The sequence below is a fragment of the Acomys minous genome (assembly GCF_964271855.1).
Source record: "Acomys minous genome assembly, chromosome: 14".
Taxonomy (NCBI): Eukaryota; Metazoa; Chordata; class Mammalia; order Rodentia; family Muridae; genus Acomys; species Acomys minous.
This window is the reverse complement of record NC_140496.1, coordinates 104,492,292-104,509,587: the sequence shown is the minus strand read 5'-3', so window position 1 is coordinate 104,509,587 and position 17,296 is coordinate 104,492,292.

Sequence of the window (17,296 nt, the reverse complement as noted above, 5' to 3'; positions counted from 1 at the left end):
TTCCTTTCTTATTTGTATCCCCCTGATCTCCTTTAGTTGTCTTATTGCTCTAGCTAGGACTTCAAGTACTATATTGAAAAGGTATAGAGAGAGTGGACAGTGTTGTCTTGTCCCCGATATCAGTGGAATTGATTTAAATGTATGTTGACTATATTTCCTTTATTATGCTGATGTATGTGTTTGTAACCCTGCTCTCTCCAAGACTTTATACATGAATAAGTGTTGGATTTTGTCAAATGCTTCTTTGGCACTTAGGGAGATGATTCTGTTTTTTTTTTTTCTTTCAGTTTACATTGATGGATTTCTATATATTGAACCACCCCTGAATGCCTGGAATGAAGCCTACTTGCCCATGGTGAGTGATATTTTGGATGCGTTTTTGGATTCAGTTTGCATATATTTTATTGAGTATTTTTGTTCATAAGATAAATTGTTCCAAAATTCTCTTTTTTTGTGTCTCTCTGTGTTTTAGGTATCAAAGTGACTATGGCCTTATAAAATGAGTTTTGTTATGCTCCTTCTGTTTCTATTTTGTGGCATAGTTTAAAGAAAATTGGTATTAGCTTGTCTTTGAATGTCTGGTAGAAATTTGTGCTGAATTTATCAGGCCCTGGCTTTTTTTTTTTTGGGAGGGGGGGAGGTAGGGAGACTTTTGATGACTGCTTCAATTTCCTTAAGAGATATAGGATTATTTAATTTGTTTACCTGATCATGATTCAATTTTGGTAGTTTGTATCTATCAAGAAAACTGTTCATTTTGTTTATGTTTTCAAATCTTATGGCATATAGGCTCTTGAAGTAAGACCTAATGATTTTTCAAATTTCTTCAGTGTCTGTTGTTATGTCTTGCTTTTCATTTGTGATTTTGTTTATTTGGATAGTATTTCTCTCCTTTTTAGGTTGTTTGGCTAATGGTTCATCTATCTTGTTGATTTTCCCAGAGAACCAGCTCCTGGTTTTGTGTAGTTTTTGAATTATTCTCTTTGTTTCTAATTTATTATTGTCAGCACTGAGTTTGATGATTTCCATCCATCTATACCTCTTTGGTGAGTCTGCTTCTTTTGGTTCTAGGGCTTTCAGTTTTGTTTTCAGCTAGTATGGAATCTCTCCAATTTCCTTATAAAGGCACTTAATGTTATAAACTTTCCTCTTAGGACAGCTTTCATTATGTCTGATAAGTTTGGGTATATTGAGCCTTCAGATTCATTGAATTCTAGGGAGTTTTTAATTTCTTTTTTTTATTTTGTTCTTTACCCAGATATCATTGAATATGGAATTGTCCAGTTTCCATGTGTTTTCAGGCTTTTTGTTGTTTCTATTGTTATTTAGTTCCAGCTTTAATCCATGGTGGTCTGATAAAATACAAGGGATTTTTTTCGATCTTTTTGTATTTATTGAGGTTTGCTTTGTGACTTAGTATATGATCAATTTTGGAGAAGGTTCTCTGAGATGCTGAGAAGAAAGTCAATTATTTCGTGTTGGGATGAACAGTTCTATATGTATCCATTAGGTGCATTTGATTCATGATGTCTATAAGTTTAGTTGATTCTCCATTTAGTTTCCTCCACAATGATCTACCTGTTGGTGAGAGTGGGGTGTTGAAGTCTCCTACTATTAAAGCATGGTTTTCAATGTATGATTTAAGATTTAGTAATGTTTATTTTATGAATGTGGGTACTCCTGTATTTGGGGCATAGATATCAGAATTGAGATATCACTTTGCTGTATTTTTCCTTTGATGAATATGAAGTGTCCTTCCCTATCTCTTTTGATTAGTTTTAGTTGAAAGTCTATTTTATTAGCTACTAGAATGGCTACCCCAGCTTGATTATTGGGTCTATTCGCTTGGAATACCTTTTCCCTGCCATTTACTCTAAGATATTATTTATCTTTATTGCTGAGGTGTGTTTCTTGTATACAGAAGATTGATGGGTCCTGTTTTTACATCCATTCTGTTAGCCTTTGTCTCTTCATTGGGGAGTTGTGGCCATTGATGTTGAGATACATTAATGACCAATGGTTTTTGGTTCAAATTATTTTGATGTTTGTAGTAGTAGAGTATGTGCGTGAACTTCATATCTTTTGTTTTTGTGGAGGTGGGGTTATTTATTTCCTTTGTTTTCCTGTGTAATGTTATCTTCCTTGGGTTGGAGTTTTCCTTCTAGTATCTTGTGTAGACTTGGATTCATGGTTGGGAACTGTTTAAACTTGGTTTTGTCATGGAATATCTTGTTTTCTCCATCTATGTTAATTTAAAGTTGTGCTGGGTATAGTAGTCTGGGCTGGCATCTGTGGTCTCTTAGTGTCTGCAGGACATCTGTCCAGACCCTTCTGGCTTTCATAAGATCCATTGAGAAGTCAGGTGGTATTCTGATAGGTTTGCCTTTATATGTGACTTGACCTTTTTCTCTTGCAGCTTTTAATATTCTTTCTTTGTTCTGTATGTTTAGTGCTTTGATTAGTATGTGGCAGGAGGATTTTCTCTTCTAGTCCAATCTATCAGAGCTTTGAAGGCTTCTTGGATATTTATGGACATTCCTTTCTTTGAGGTAGGGAAGATTTATTACACGATTTTGGTGAAAATATTTTCTGTGCCTTGCAGTTGATAGTCTTACTTTTTCTTCTATCCCTCTGATTCTTAAGTTTGGTCTTTTCATAGTGTCCCAGATTTTTTGGATATTATGTGTCAGGAACTTTTTAGATTTAACATTTTCATTGACTACTGTATCCAATTCCTCTGAATATCTTCTATCCCTGATATTCTTTGTACCATCTCTTGTATTCCGTTGGTAATGCTTGTGTCTGGAGATTCTGTCTTCTTTTCTAGGATTTCCATTTCCAAGATTATATTAGATTGTGTTTTCTTTTTCTTTTCTTTCTTTCTTTTGTTTTTGTTTACTTGCTTGCTTGTATGTTTGTTTGTTTTTCTTTTTTGTGTGTTTTTGTTTTGTTTTTGTTTTTTGTGGTTTTTTTTTTTGAGGCTGTCCTGGACTTGCTTTGTAGACCAAGATAGCCTCAAATGCATAGTGATCCACCTGTCTCTGCCTCCCCAGTGCTGCCATTATAGGCATGTGTCACCATGTCTGGCTGAGATTGTGTTTTCTTCATAGCTTTTGTCTCTATTTTTAGGTCTTTAAGCCTTTTACTCATTTCCTTCTCCTGTTTGATTGTAGTTTCTTTAAGGGATTTGTTCAATTCTTTCATCTCTCTCTTTGTGTATTCCTGTTCTCATTTGAGGCATTTATTTTCCTCCTTTAAGGTCTCTATCATATTCCTAACCTCAGATTTGAAATCCTTCTCTCGTTTGTTGACTGTGATAATATCTCCTGGGCTTGTGGCGGTGGAAGTACTGGTTTCTGGTGGTGTTAAATGGTCTTGGGGATTGTCATTGCCATTTGTGTTCTTATGCTGAACTCTTTTCATTGTGATGTCTCTGGTTAGACAGAGTGTGTTTCCAGTGCCTGCTTGGAACCCTGAAGTTTCTGTGGATGATTCTGGGTGACCTGAAGTCAGATCCACTAGTGTTCCCTACTGTGGTATTTGGTTGGTGCTAGAATCCAGTGATGCTGGTGTTTTTGCAGGCCCAGGCTTGCTCTGCACCCCAGGGAGTTCAAGAGCCAGGTATGTGGCACTCAGGCTAGTGCCTGGTGGGTGCTTTCTATGGCTTCTATGGGTGACATGACATCAGATACACTTGTGGTCCGAACTGTCATGCCTGCTCAGTGCTGGAACCCAGAGTCACTGGTGTTTTGCAAGCCAAGGTGGACTCTACATTCCAGGATTTCATAAGCTGCCTAATAGCCAGGCATGTGGCACCAGCCTTCAGAGGCTGTGTGTCCAATTCTGTGGGGACCCAGGACTGTGTGGTTTTGTCGGGTAGCTGGAGGCTAGACCCAACCATACTCCACAAAATTTGGACCCCTCTCACATGTGGGTCACCAGGACTGGTGATCTGTGATCTCAGATCACTCCTTAGGTTGCTGAGTAGTTACTGCTCTCCTGTTGATCAAACAAGGTGTGTGTTAGGCAGCACCATCTTTGAGATCTCATTTCTAAAAATCAACAACTTTGGAGCAATTAAGAAAATCACACTCAGGGAGGCAGAAGCAGGTGGATCTCCATGAGTTCGAGGCCAGCCTGGTCTGCAAAGTAAGTCTAGGACAGCCAAGGCTACACGGAGAAATCCTGTCTCAAAAAGAAGAAAGAAAGAAAGAAAGAAAGAAAGAAAGAAAGAAAGAAAGAAAGAAAACCAAGAGTTAAGAATACTTGTTGCTGTTCTAGAAGACTGGGGTCCGGTTACCAGAACACACCTGTCTACTCACAACTACTGTCATTTCAGATCCATTATACTACATTAGCTGGCATCCTTTCCTTCTTACTGTCAAAGAACACCTTCATGTACTTTCATTATGCAATACAAAGTCTATTTTGTCCCCGCTCTTGAGACTTTTTCCTCACTTCACAATGTCTCCATTCAATTTTCATGAGCAAATACAAATGATAGACAATCAGTGTGTGATCATCTATCACTTTGTATGATTTGGTCATATAGTATCTATCTATAATAGACATATATGTATAAATATAGATACAAATCTAGAGTTCACATGTAAGAGAAAAACATGGTTTTTGCTGTACTTGGTATGGTTATTTCACTTAACCTCATGATCTCCTATTCCCAACAAATCTCATTTTATTATTCTTTATGGATGCATAAACTCTCCCTCTGTCTGCTCTACTGTTTCTTTATTTATTCATTTATTGGCATGTGTCCAGGCTGATTCCATTTCCAAGCTATTGAGAATAATGCAGACATAACAATGGGTGTACAAGTATCTCCCTGGCACATTGACTTAAGAAGCATTTGTTTTCTTTCCAATATTACAATAATTTTGCCATTATTATAACATATATCAGATAAAATTACTATGTATAATCAACCTTATCTTCCTCTTCTTCCTGTTCCTTCTTGCTTTTAGCACCAGGGATTGAAAGGAAACCTCACAAATGTAAGATAAATTCCTTTTTGTTGAATTTCTAGCCCTACATAAATAATTTTTTACTTGAATATTTGTTGTTTCTCTTTATTTTTTTCCCTCAGTGGTCTTTTCAGTAACTAATGCATGTACTCCAGGTTATTGCCAGACTAACCAACTCTCACTGCAAAGCTCATGACATTTCATCTCTTAGTAAAATATTTAACAGGTTCTTGGAATTTTTCAAATGAATTCTAATGCCTTAGTGCTTCTGTTGACCAATGGATGGGTGCAGCCCATCACATCCAAACTAATTCCTACTCCTTTGGTATCATGTCACATATGCCTTAGGAAGTCATTGTTGCTTAGAGTTGTTCCCATCACTTAAGAGGTTGAGGGAGAAATGAAATGTTTTTTCAATTCATCACATCTCTCTATAAATATGTGACAGCTAGGAGTCAAGCACATAAGTGCTTTCTTGGAGTACCTAGGGAACACATAGTCTCCACTTGAGTTTTATTTTTTTCATCTGGGAAAAATAATAAGTCAGAGATTCTCCGCTGATTACCATGAAGAAATGGCCAGGAAAATAGCACATATTCTTTCTGACCTTAACATTATTGAGACACTAAACTTATACTAACACATACTCACCAGGAGAATCCACTTACATGAGAGAAATTCACAGCTAATCTCCTGATAAGCTATTGTTTTGATGGCCTGTGCTTTAAAAAAAAACCACTCATTTTCTAGTATTCAGTTTTTAATATTTTTATCCCTAAAGAATAATTTCTAATGAAATAACATCTCTGAACCCAAAACTGAATAAACACTATACTAATGAGAATAAATAAATACACACTAAATTGTGAACTCTACAGTATATAGTGTTAAAAGGGGTGAATTAAATTATACTATTTCACCTTTAAATAGTGAAATATATATTTATCACTCAATGAGATAAAGCAAATCAGAAAAAATATAAATTAGTTTTATTTACAAAATTGGATTTATAAAAATATTGTTTTTCTAATCTAATCAAATAATTTTTTATGATCATCTGTTGTTCTCTACTCAATCTTATGAATAGGATTTCAAAAATTGAATAAAATATCAAGAAGGATCTATTAAATATAGTAACACTTATGATATTATTAGAGTTTAACATTTTGTTTTAGTTTATCTAAGAATGAATAACGCTATTTTAACTACAAATGTATTCAAAATGCAACTCAGGTAGAGATCGTAAGATAATGTATGTTAGTCAAGGACAAACAGTAATATAGGAATATTTGGGTGTCTCTAGGAACTACCAGTTCTTCCTTAGGGTAATAGGGTTCTGTACAGGCAGTGGATGAAGTCCTAGGTGGTGTGTATAGTTGACATGAGCAAAGATTGTAAAGCCCCATTACATTGTGCCCATAGCAAGCCCTCCTCAAGATCAGGCTCGGAGCAATGGCAATGTATTCCCTTGGTCTGGGCTCAGTAAGTTGACAAAGTGGGTGCAAGGTAAAAATCTGTTGACTACAGCTCCAGACTGTTCCCTAAGAGATCCTTTCCTGAAGTTGGCTAACCACTGCTCAGTCAGCTTCAATCTAGCAAATATTCTGTATGTTATGCTGCTGCTGCTCCCTCAGTGTACACTACCCTCTCAAACGCAGCTTTTCTTTGCATTTATCTGTCATTTCTTCATTTCTATGCCACCCAACTCAGGTCGTTCCCAAAGCCATGCATGTTGAGGCAGCCCAGAACATTGGACCGCCACCAAGTCTGGCCAGAGTCAATGGTGTCTTGTCTTAAAATTATGAAGAGTTAAATCTGTGAACTATAGAACATGAGTTTTAGAATACAGTAGAGATTAACAAATGAGAAGAAGAAGAAGTGGAGGAGGAAGAAGAGGAAGAGGAGGAAGGAAAAGACAAGGGAAACTAGGAGGAAGAAAAGCAATGTGAAGTGGAAGAGGAACACAGACAGTAAGGTATATAGAAGTGGGAGAGACAGAGGGAAGGGAGGGAGGGAGGAAGGGAAGGAGGGAGACAGAGAGGAAAAGACAAGGTGACAGAGAGAGGAAGGAAGAGAGGAGTAGTCAGGGTCTTTTTAAAGGATGTATGGGTTGAGAAAGAAGAATTGGTCATTCTTGTTGGCCCAACCAGATGTCCAATCTCCATCTCTGAATTTCAGTCAAGGAATTGCACACAGCCTTTAGACAGAGTGCTCATACAGGAGACAGAAAAAAAAAGAGGAAGCGGAGTTATCTCCTGGCACCTCTGTTCTCTAGCAAGGACGTCCTTAGAACTGTTGCTTTAGGGTTCCTGGTTCCACTTGACCAGTTTCTATCTAATGTTCTCACCAACAATGGAAGCAAACAAAACAGCACTTGATCTAAACTGGATAATAAGGACAACTCACTGACCATTAAGAGATGCACACCAGGAAATGTAGAACAAGAATGCAAGTGTACTGTGTACAACAACACTGAACCGCATTGCCCTCACCACACTTACGCTTTTCACAGTCTGTAGCTATTGACATCCATGAAATTTTCTATGACCAAGATCTAAAATACCAAATTTGACTACTTTTTTGCTACATAGACATCTAGGGAATATAAAACATAACATGAGCTTTTTATTGTAAGCACTTGGTCTCAAAAATGAAGAATATTTATTAGGAATGTAAGTTATTGAAATTCCTTTGGCAAGTAAGTCTTCTTACAAACATCATTGCAATCGAAAACCTTGTCAAGTTCTCATCTGAGCATACACAATAAATGAAAACTTTGTTTCAAATCAATGCTCAGAACATACGCTGGTGCCTCACCTTTGACCATGTCCCCTGGAGGGGGAGACCTGGTGGCACTCAGAGGAAGGAGAGCAGGTTACCAAGAAGAGACTTGATACCCTATGAACATATACAGGGGGAGGTAATCCCCCTCAGGAACAGTCATAGGGGAGGGGAATAAGGGGAAAATGGGAGGGAGGGAAGAATGGGAGGATACAAGGGATGGCATAACCATTGAGATGTAACAAGAATAAATTAATAAAAGAGAAAAAAAAAAGAATAATCTAAAAAGAAAGAAAGAAAAAAAAAAGAAAAAAGAAAAAGCACTGACTTTAAACCAGGTGCCTGTATGTGATTTCTATAAGGAACTTTATAATTTAATTCTTCAGATGACCTCTAGATATTTATTCACTAATATTTATTAATAATATTTAACAAATACTTTAATAGCCTCATCCTCATCTAAGATGTTACATACTCAGGTATTTGCTGAGTAGAAGTGACAGAGTATCTGGAGCATGTGAGAATTCCTATATTCTCACAAAACATCTCAACCTCTGTTCCGAGGATCTCTTCCTGCTCAGGGAAGACAGGTACACAAATCAATTATGCATAATTTTGATGATGGAAATTATAGGAAAAATAAGCTTTGTTAAAGGACGAAGGATGAGTGTGTATGGGGGGGCATTTTGGTTGAACTACTGAGGGGAAATCCTGCTAAGATGCCATGAGAGAAGGGCTTTTACCGAGACAGAGGGGAGGACATTCTAGTGGGACTCTAGATGACAGAAGCATGGGAGAATGGCAAAGTAGAAGAATCCAGAGGGTCCTAGAAGCCTACAAGTAGAACATTATGATAGACAGATTTGGGGTCAGGGGTCCCGCTCAAACTAAGGCACCAGCCAAGGACAATATAGGTGGTAAACCTTAAGCCCCTACCGAGATCTAGACAATGGACAGAACACTCTCCACAGTAGAGTGGAGCGTGGGATATGACTTTCTCACATAGTCTGGTGCCTCACCTTTGACCATGTCCCCTGGATGGGGAGACCTGGTGGCACTCAGAGGAAGGACAGCAGGTTACCAAGAAGAGACTTGATACCCTATGAACATATACAGGGGGAGGTAATCCCCCTCAGGAACAGTCATAGGGGAGGGGAATAAGGGGAAAATGGGAGGGAGGGAAGAATGGGAGGATACAAGGGATGGGATAACCATTGAGATGTAACAAGAATAAATTAATAAAGTATAAAAAAAGAAATAAAAATAAAAAACAGTCATAAGAAAATTGAAATGTAAAGTTAATAAATTAAATAAATGAATTTAAAGTTAAAAAAAAAAAAAAAAAAAAAAAAAAAAAAAAAAAGAACAGCCATGCAGCTAGTCCAAGAAGGAGTGTTTTTGACCTAGGGTAGAAGACTTATAAATCCTGAGGTAAGAACCCTTTAATACATCTGAACATCACAAAGAGGCTAATGAGACTGGACTACTGTAAACTGTTAAGTATCAGAGCTATTTGGGGACTAAAGGTCCCTAGTGCCTTGAAGAACGCAGGGAAAAGAATAAATCTTACAGTCTTATTGTCTTGCCTTAAGAGTTAGAGGTTACTTATTTGAAAAGAAACAAAACAAAACAAAGACAAATATATTTAAAAGTTTCTACAGGGAATACACACACACACACACACACAAGCACACACACACATGGGTGGTGATTCAGATATAATTACTTTTTTCTTTTTTCTTTTTCTTTTTCCCTTTCTTAAGATGGCTATTTATCCAAATACTACTTCTATGGTGAATTCCAACCTAAGCAACTTTATTGCAGTAATGCCAATTAATGAAGAATATTATGTCCCAACACACAATTTATTTATTGTTTATGCATCCATTAGTTCAGAAAGATTTATAAAAGAAAATGTATCTGTATATTCTATTTCTATCTAGGGAAATTCCTTAACAATGTTAGAAAATTGCTTTTAGGATTATGCTCATTTTACTAATCTAGGCAATAGATTTTGTGCTCACAAGGAATCTACAAGTAAAATCTCTCAGCAGGTGCAGCTGCAGGTGGCAGTGAAGCCTTCCAAGTAGCCAGCAGAATCTGCCAGGGTGGATGTTATGTCACCTGGCAAACACCTTTAATGGTAAGAAACTCCTGGGGCCAAGTAACTTCTTTATGCAGAGACATATTCAGTTTTTGTCACATTATTTTTCTTGCCTTTCTTTTTCTTTTCAGCAAATAGCAGATAGATTTTTCTCCTTGTTAATGGTGTATATGAATGCACCTCACAATAAATTGAGTGCTCTGTGATGACGTGCTGAAGCCAATCTGTATTAAATTTGCAATTACTGGATAATTTATATGTTAACTGATGGGAATGATTTCCAGGGATTTAACAGCATGTGTTCTGTAGAGTTATGCCTAACCCTAAGCACAGGGTACTTTATAGCTTCCTCTGAGATGTAACACATCCTTCTTTGATTGACACATAGAAATAGCCCAAAAAGGCAAATACAGTAAAAAAAAAAGCCCTTCAGTGTTTAAAGGGGTAGGAGAAAGGAGATTATAGTTATGCCGCAGGAGACAAGAAAGCTTCCCCCTGGCCAGTCTTTTGACTTGAACCTTGACTGTAATGTTTGAGGTTAGGATGAAGATCATGCATGCCTCTAGGATTTCTGCAGGTTAAAACAATAATAAAAACTTCACCCTCAGTAGGAAGGGTTATATGACATCACACATTGGAATTGACAGGCTCATGCAGATTGAAAACTGCTGGCTAGGCTCCCCCATTTACTTCTGGATTTAAGAGTTATCATCATGAATGGAAATGCTTTAGAAGGGACAGAACATGGTTCCTCATCTGCTCTTACATTAGGATGTTTCCTGTCTTTAGGGCACATGTTTTCAGTCAGTGCTCCACTTCCTGAACAGAGGATGCTGCTCCTAATGTATCCTTACTGGAAGAAATTACATCTATCTTCTGTATCATGTGGAATTTTTTTAAATGATTACAGAAACACAAATCCTCAGTGTGCTTATGAAATCTAAGTAAAGAAAATAGATTTTGGTGATGTAGGCTGTAAAGATAGAGGTTAAATAGTTGATCAAATATCAGTTAAGAGGAAAACATAACAAAACCAAAATCATTTTTTATTGTTCTTTATAAGAAAGAGAGAATAGGCGAAATGGGTAAGTGAAAACCTCGGAAGATAATTATAATAGAAACTACCAACCCAGAGAACACTAGGAACATAAATGTCTTGGAATCACTTGTCATTTGTTCTGTGTCCACAGAATTCACCAGCTTATTTAATTTTTCTGTAATTAATTATGAATGAAGAAAATATCAATCTGTTAATTTTTGTTTATAGACTTTATAAAGAGTTCTTAGAAGCCTCCTATTTTTTCCTTTTAATTTTAATTTTTTAAATAAATTATTCAGATTACATGTCAATTGTTATCCCCTCACTTGTATCTTACCGTTTCCCCCCACTCCCTCTTTATTGCTATTCTACTCTGCTAGAACTGTGACAGTAGGGAACCTCCTCCCCCACCCTATGACCACAGCTTCTCAGGTCTTATCTTGGTAGCCTGCTTTCCCTTCCTCTGAATGCTACCAGGCCTCCACACCAAGGGGAAGTTGTCAAATAGGGGGCACCAGAGTTCATGTCAGAGTCAGTCCCTGCTCTCCACACAACTGTGGAGAATGCACTGTTCATTGGCTAGATCTGGATAGAGGGTCTAGGTTTACTGCATGCATTGTCCTTGGTTGGTACACCAGTTTGTGCAGTCCCACCTTTGCTACAGATTTTACAGCCTTGATGGTCTTCTCGTATGGTTCTTAGACCCTCTGTGTCCTTATATCTCCCCATTATTCCATACCACTCACACCTGGAGTCCCAATAGCGAGTCCCAGTATCTGCTTTGATCCCCCGCTTAGTGAAAACTCTCAGAGAACATCTATGTTGGGCTTGTATCAAATTATAAGTCCATATATATCATGTGTGTCTTTCTGGGTCCTGGTTAACTCACTCAGGATGATCATTTCCAGTTCCACCCATTTGCCTGCAAACTTTAAGACTTCCTTGTTTTTAACAGGTGAATAACATTCTGTAGTGTAAATGTACCACAGTTTCTTTATCCATTCTTTGATTGAGGGACATCTAGGTTGTTTCCAGATTCTGTCTATTATGAAGAAGGCTTCTATGAACATAGTTGAGCGAATGTCCTTTTTGTGTGGTGCAACATCTTTCATGTATATTCCAAGGAGTTGTATAGGTGGGTCATGAGGTAACCTTATTCCCAATTTTCTGAGAAAGCACCAAATTGATTTCCAAAGTTGTTGTGCAAGTCTGCACTCCCACCAGCAATGAAGGAGTGTTCCCCTTTCTCCACATCCTCGCCAGTATGTGCTGTCACTGGAGTTTTTTATCTTAGCCATTCTGATGGGTGTAATATGGAATCTCAGAGTCATTTTTATTTGCATTTCTATGATGACTAAGGATGTTGAAAAATTTTAAGTGTTTCTCAACCATTTGATATTACTCTGTTGAGAATTACATGTTTAGCTCCGAACCCCATTTCTTACTTGGGTTATTTGATTTGGAGGTGTTTAATTTCTTGGGTTCTTTGTCAGATGTAGGGTTGGATGAAGATATTTTCCCAGTGTGTAGGCTGTTGTTTTGTTCTGTTGACAATGTCCTGAATCTTACAGAGGCTTTTGAGTTTCATGACATCTCATTTATTATTTGTTGACCTTAGGCTGTTGTTGTTCTGTTCAGGAAATTGTCTCCTGTGCCAAAGAGTTCCAGGCTTTTCCCCACTTTTTCTTCTAACAGATTTAGTGTATCTGGTTTTATGGTGAGGTCTTTAATCCACTTGGACTTGAGTTTTGTTCAGAGTAATAAATATGGATCTACATGCATTTTTGTACATGAAGATATCCAGTAAGACCAGCACCATTTTTTGAAGATGCTATCCTTTTCCTTTTGTATATATTTGACCTCTTTTTCAAAAATTAAGTGGCCATAAGTGTATAGATTTATTTCTGGGTATTCAATTTTATTCCATTGTTCAACCAGCCTATTGCTATGCTGTTATTGCCAATACCATGCTGTTTTTTATTACTGTTACTCTATTGTATAGCTTGATATCAGGAATGGAAATTTTTCTGGTGGATCTTTTATCATACAAGATTGTTTGAACTATTCTGGGATATTTTTGTTTGTTTGTTTTTCTATGTGAAGTTGAGAACTGATCTTTCAAGGTCTTCTCAGATGATATGATAGTGTACATAAGTGATTCCAAAATTTTCATCAGAGAACTCCTATATCTGATAAACAAATTCAGCAAAGAGGCTGGATACAAAATAAACTAAAAAATAGTCAGTAGCTCTCCTCTATACAAATGCCAATCATGGAGACAAAGAAATTAGGGGAAGTACACCCTTCAGTATAGGCACAAATAATATAAAGTACCTAGGTGTAACTCTTAACCCAGCAAGTAACAGACTTGTACGAAAGAAACTTTAAGTCTCTGAAGAAGGAAATTAAAATGATATTAGAAGATGGAAAGATCTCCCTTGTTCATGGATCAGGAAAATTAACACAGTACAAATGGCCATCTTACCAAAAGCAATTTACAGATTCAGATGTACTGCGAGAATAACAGATTTAGTTGATTCATTTGTACACAAAATATTTGGTGTCATTGCACACAGTAACAGTGATGCCACATAGTCTTGAGACATGTGATACTTAAAACTCTAAATCAAAGTAGAAAATTAAAACAGAAAGTCAATTGGCTTACTGTGTAACTGAGCATGAGAACACTTTCAGTGTGATTGCAGAGGCTTAAGAAGGGGATAAGAATGGGTGCAAAGGGAACAGGGTGGTCTGGATCAAGAAAAAGAAAACACTTCAACTTATGAGCACATCCTCCTTGAGTACAGATATTCCACTGGCAGACAGTTAGAGTGTGACTGCAGCCCAGGTGCTAGGAATATTTCTCTCAAATCTGCTCCACATGTTCAACCATTTATGGGTAGCTTTTGCTCAAAGACACTTTTCAAAGAGAAAAGGAATAACACATATTACATGTGTTGAATATGGTTTTCTTCAAGAAGCTGTTTCTGGCTAACAGTAAGTCATTTAATATGTTAACTTTGTTTTGAAGAAATGATGTGGATTGTATTATTACTCATTCACAATTTCTCTAAAGGCTTTTTATTTGAAAATTATTCCCAATAAACAGATTGTTTAAAATGTAAGAGCCCCTGATATGATCCCAGAAAATTAAATATACTAATAATGTTTATGTTAGTTACAGGCTCAAAAAGATGTCTGGTAATAAAACTACTGTTGTAATTTAATTATTTTTAGTATAGTATAAACATTCCTCATGTATAGGTTGCATTTAATCTAACTTTGTATAATATAAAATTATATAACATTATCAAAAATTGAAATCTCCTAACTTATCCAATTATTCTTGTCCCACTGAGTTGAGTAAATAAAGAGGATATCTCTATTGTGGGATCACCCAGATCAGACTGGCAATGGTGGCTATCTTCATTTTAAGTGGTAAAGGAGAGCCCAGTCCGCTTTGGGCAACACTATTCCCTGTGCAAATGGCTCTGAGCTCTATAAGAAAGCTAGGTAAGCAAGATTAGCGTGAACATAAACAAATAAGAAAGTTGAATGGTTTCTGTTCTGACTTGAATTCCTCTCCCCATATCCCATAAATGAATGGCTGTGGCCTGGGAGTTTAAGCCCATGTTATCAAAGAAGGGCATGTTGATGTCCATGGGCTGAGCTACCACTAGGGACCATATGGTTGTCTGTTGTCTGTGTCACCCTGAAGGCCGTGATGATATCCTTGGTATGTCCTGATGGTCTGGGATATGGTGTCCATGGGCTGGGCTTTAGCAAGGGTGTATATTGGTGTCCGTGGTCTGAGGTACCACTGGAAACCATGCTGAGATCCATTGTATATGCTGACAATGGAGACCATGTGAATGTTCACAGCTCCTGATATCTCCAGAAACAATATGCAAGCCATGATCTGTGGTTCTGCTGACTATAAAGGGCAAGGAAGCTACTTTTGCATTGTATTGATGACTGAAGACTCACAGTTGGGAAAAGGGACATAGAAGGCTTCTTTGAAAACTCCTACCCCTGCCCATCTCCCCTAAACACTAACAGCCTAGATAGAAAGCCTTACAAGAAATTATTTAAAAATCGGATAAGGATGCTGAAGTTTAGCTCTCCATAACTGTTGTCTTCTCCCATGGGTATAGATGGGAAAGGACTCAGTTTTCTTTAAGGGACTGGCCACTGTGAATTTGAACATGCTCTAGTGAGTATATAGACAACACAAATTGGACTTTTTCCCACCTTCTCATCCTCTTCTTCTTCTTTTGGTGAAAGTCACATGGGAGGAGGGTTGTAAACCTGGGAGGACTGGAAAGTGAGTGCAATACCAGTATATGATGTGAAAAATATTAAAACTAAATTAAAAAAAACTGGCATGTTTAAGGTATACATTTTTCTTACATTTATTTATTAAGAAAGTATCAGTGATTAAAGACTACTTGCCTTTCTTAGTCCTTTATTCTGTCCTGGTGAGAATAAAAATCATCTATACTTTTGGTAATGTGTTTTAATGATAACTCTTCTTTTTATACATTTAATTTCCAGCTATTAATCAATGTACCTAAAACCAGACCTTAAAGCAACATTTCAGCATTGTGTGCTGCCCTCTACCAACTTCTAGCAACAGAATATTTTCTTTATAAATTTCTAAAAATGTAGATTCCATATATAAGTAATATCATAAGGGTTTTGTCTTATTGTATCTGGTTTATCTTACTTTGTCTAAATTTTTTCTATTCATTCCAGACAGAGTGCCTCAACACACACACACACACACAAAAATCCACAAAAGTCAAGCACAGTGAGCCTTTGAGTTCGTTGGTTTTATAAGACCATGGATAGCAAATAAAAGCCCAAGGGACCCTCACAAGGGGCATCACTGAGAAGTGCTCCAGAGCATGGCTAAAGACATGAATGCTACAGGAGTATGATTCTCATCACAGCCAACCTTCCTTCTCTTGCATACATTAGAAGCCCCAAGATAGCAATGTACTCAGTCAGGATTACATGCAGTTGCGGGTGGGAAGGCAGAGGTATTTAAACATTTTACATATATTCTGGCTTTCTAGAATAGAATTTTATAAGTATTATTGGGATAAATTTTTTAGTGTAAAAATGTAGATTGCAGCAAGAATTAGTATATGTAAAGACATAACAAACAGAAGAGTCTTGAAGATATAATTCATTATAAGACTTAAACTTCTTCAGACTTTGAATTGTCTGGTACTTCTAACCACAAAGGTGAACAAAGGAGAAGATTAGACCTTCTCTCTGCAGTTAGTTAAACTTTGTCTACTTGTTGCAGGATCTGTGATCACTGAACTTTATGATTATGAACATTCAAGGATGTCTTTTGTTATCTTGTATGAATCATTATATATATATCAGAAATCCTTTGAAATTTAATTATAAAATTATGTAAATTTTTTTCTTCTAATTTTTAGAAATGTACGACATGTAGGCTGGTGATAGCTCTTTTTATAGTTGAGTATTATATGGATTCCAGCATATATTACTTTATTCCATCACTATGGTTACAAAAGGAGGTGCTATTATTTTTATATCTAAATCTCCTATCAAAGTAAGAGAGGAATTAAGAGACTAAAATAGGTCACAATAGATAGATAGATAGATAGATAGATAGATAGATAGATAGATAGATGATAGATAGGTGATAAAGTGAGTTAAGCAACTGACTTACTATGTGCAAGGAGATCAATAAAATTTTCATTTGACTATTTTCATGTTATAAAACATTTTGCCTTGACATATATCAAGGTACTTACATGGTATCATTGAGGAGACAATGGAAAAATATTGTCATTTCCATAATATTATATAGCATAGATAAATTTATATAAATGACTTCACAAAATAGAAAACAATGATGTTTTACAAAAATAAAAAGTGCTTAGTTTTGAGCATTTGTTACATATATTTCTAGTACAGTTTGCCAAACTAGTTATAAGTCTGCTTCAATTTTTAATTGTGTGGGTATTAAACAAACCAACTGTGAGATTCCTGAGACTCTAACAGTCTGCCAAGTAGTCCTGACAACTACTATGCACAGGTCTCTTTAGAAACCTCATCCCCTCTATGCCTTGACTACTGGCTTCTGTGTAGGTATATTGTACTAGACTATGATACAGAAAAGGGGCCAAATGAACGTGGCTCGACCATCATCACCAGCCAGCCATATTTGTGATTGAGCACAGCTCAGGTTTCCTCCTAGCTGTGGTCCTAGACATAAATATATCTGTTATGAGAAGAAGATGAATTTTAGGGCTGGAGAGATGACTTGGAGCTTAAGAGCACTGTCTGCTCCTTCAGAGATCCTAAGTTCAATTTCCAGCACCCACATGGTGGCTTACAACCTTCTATAAT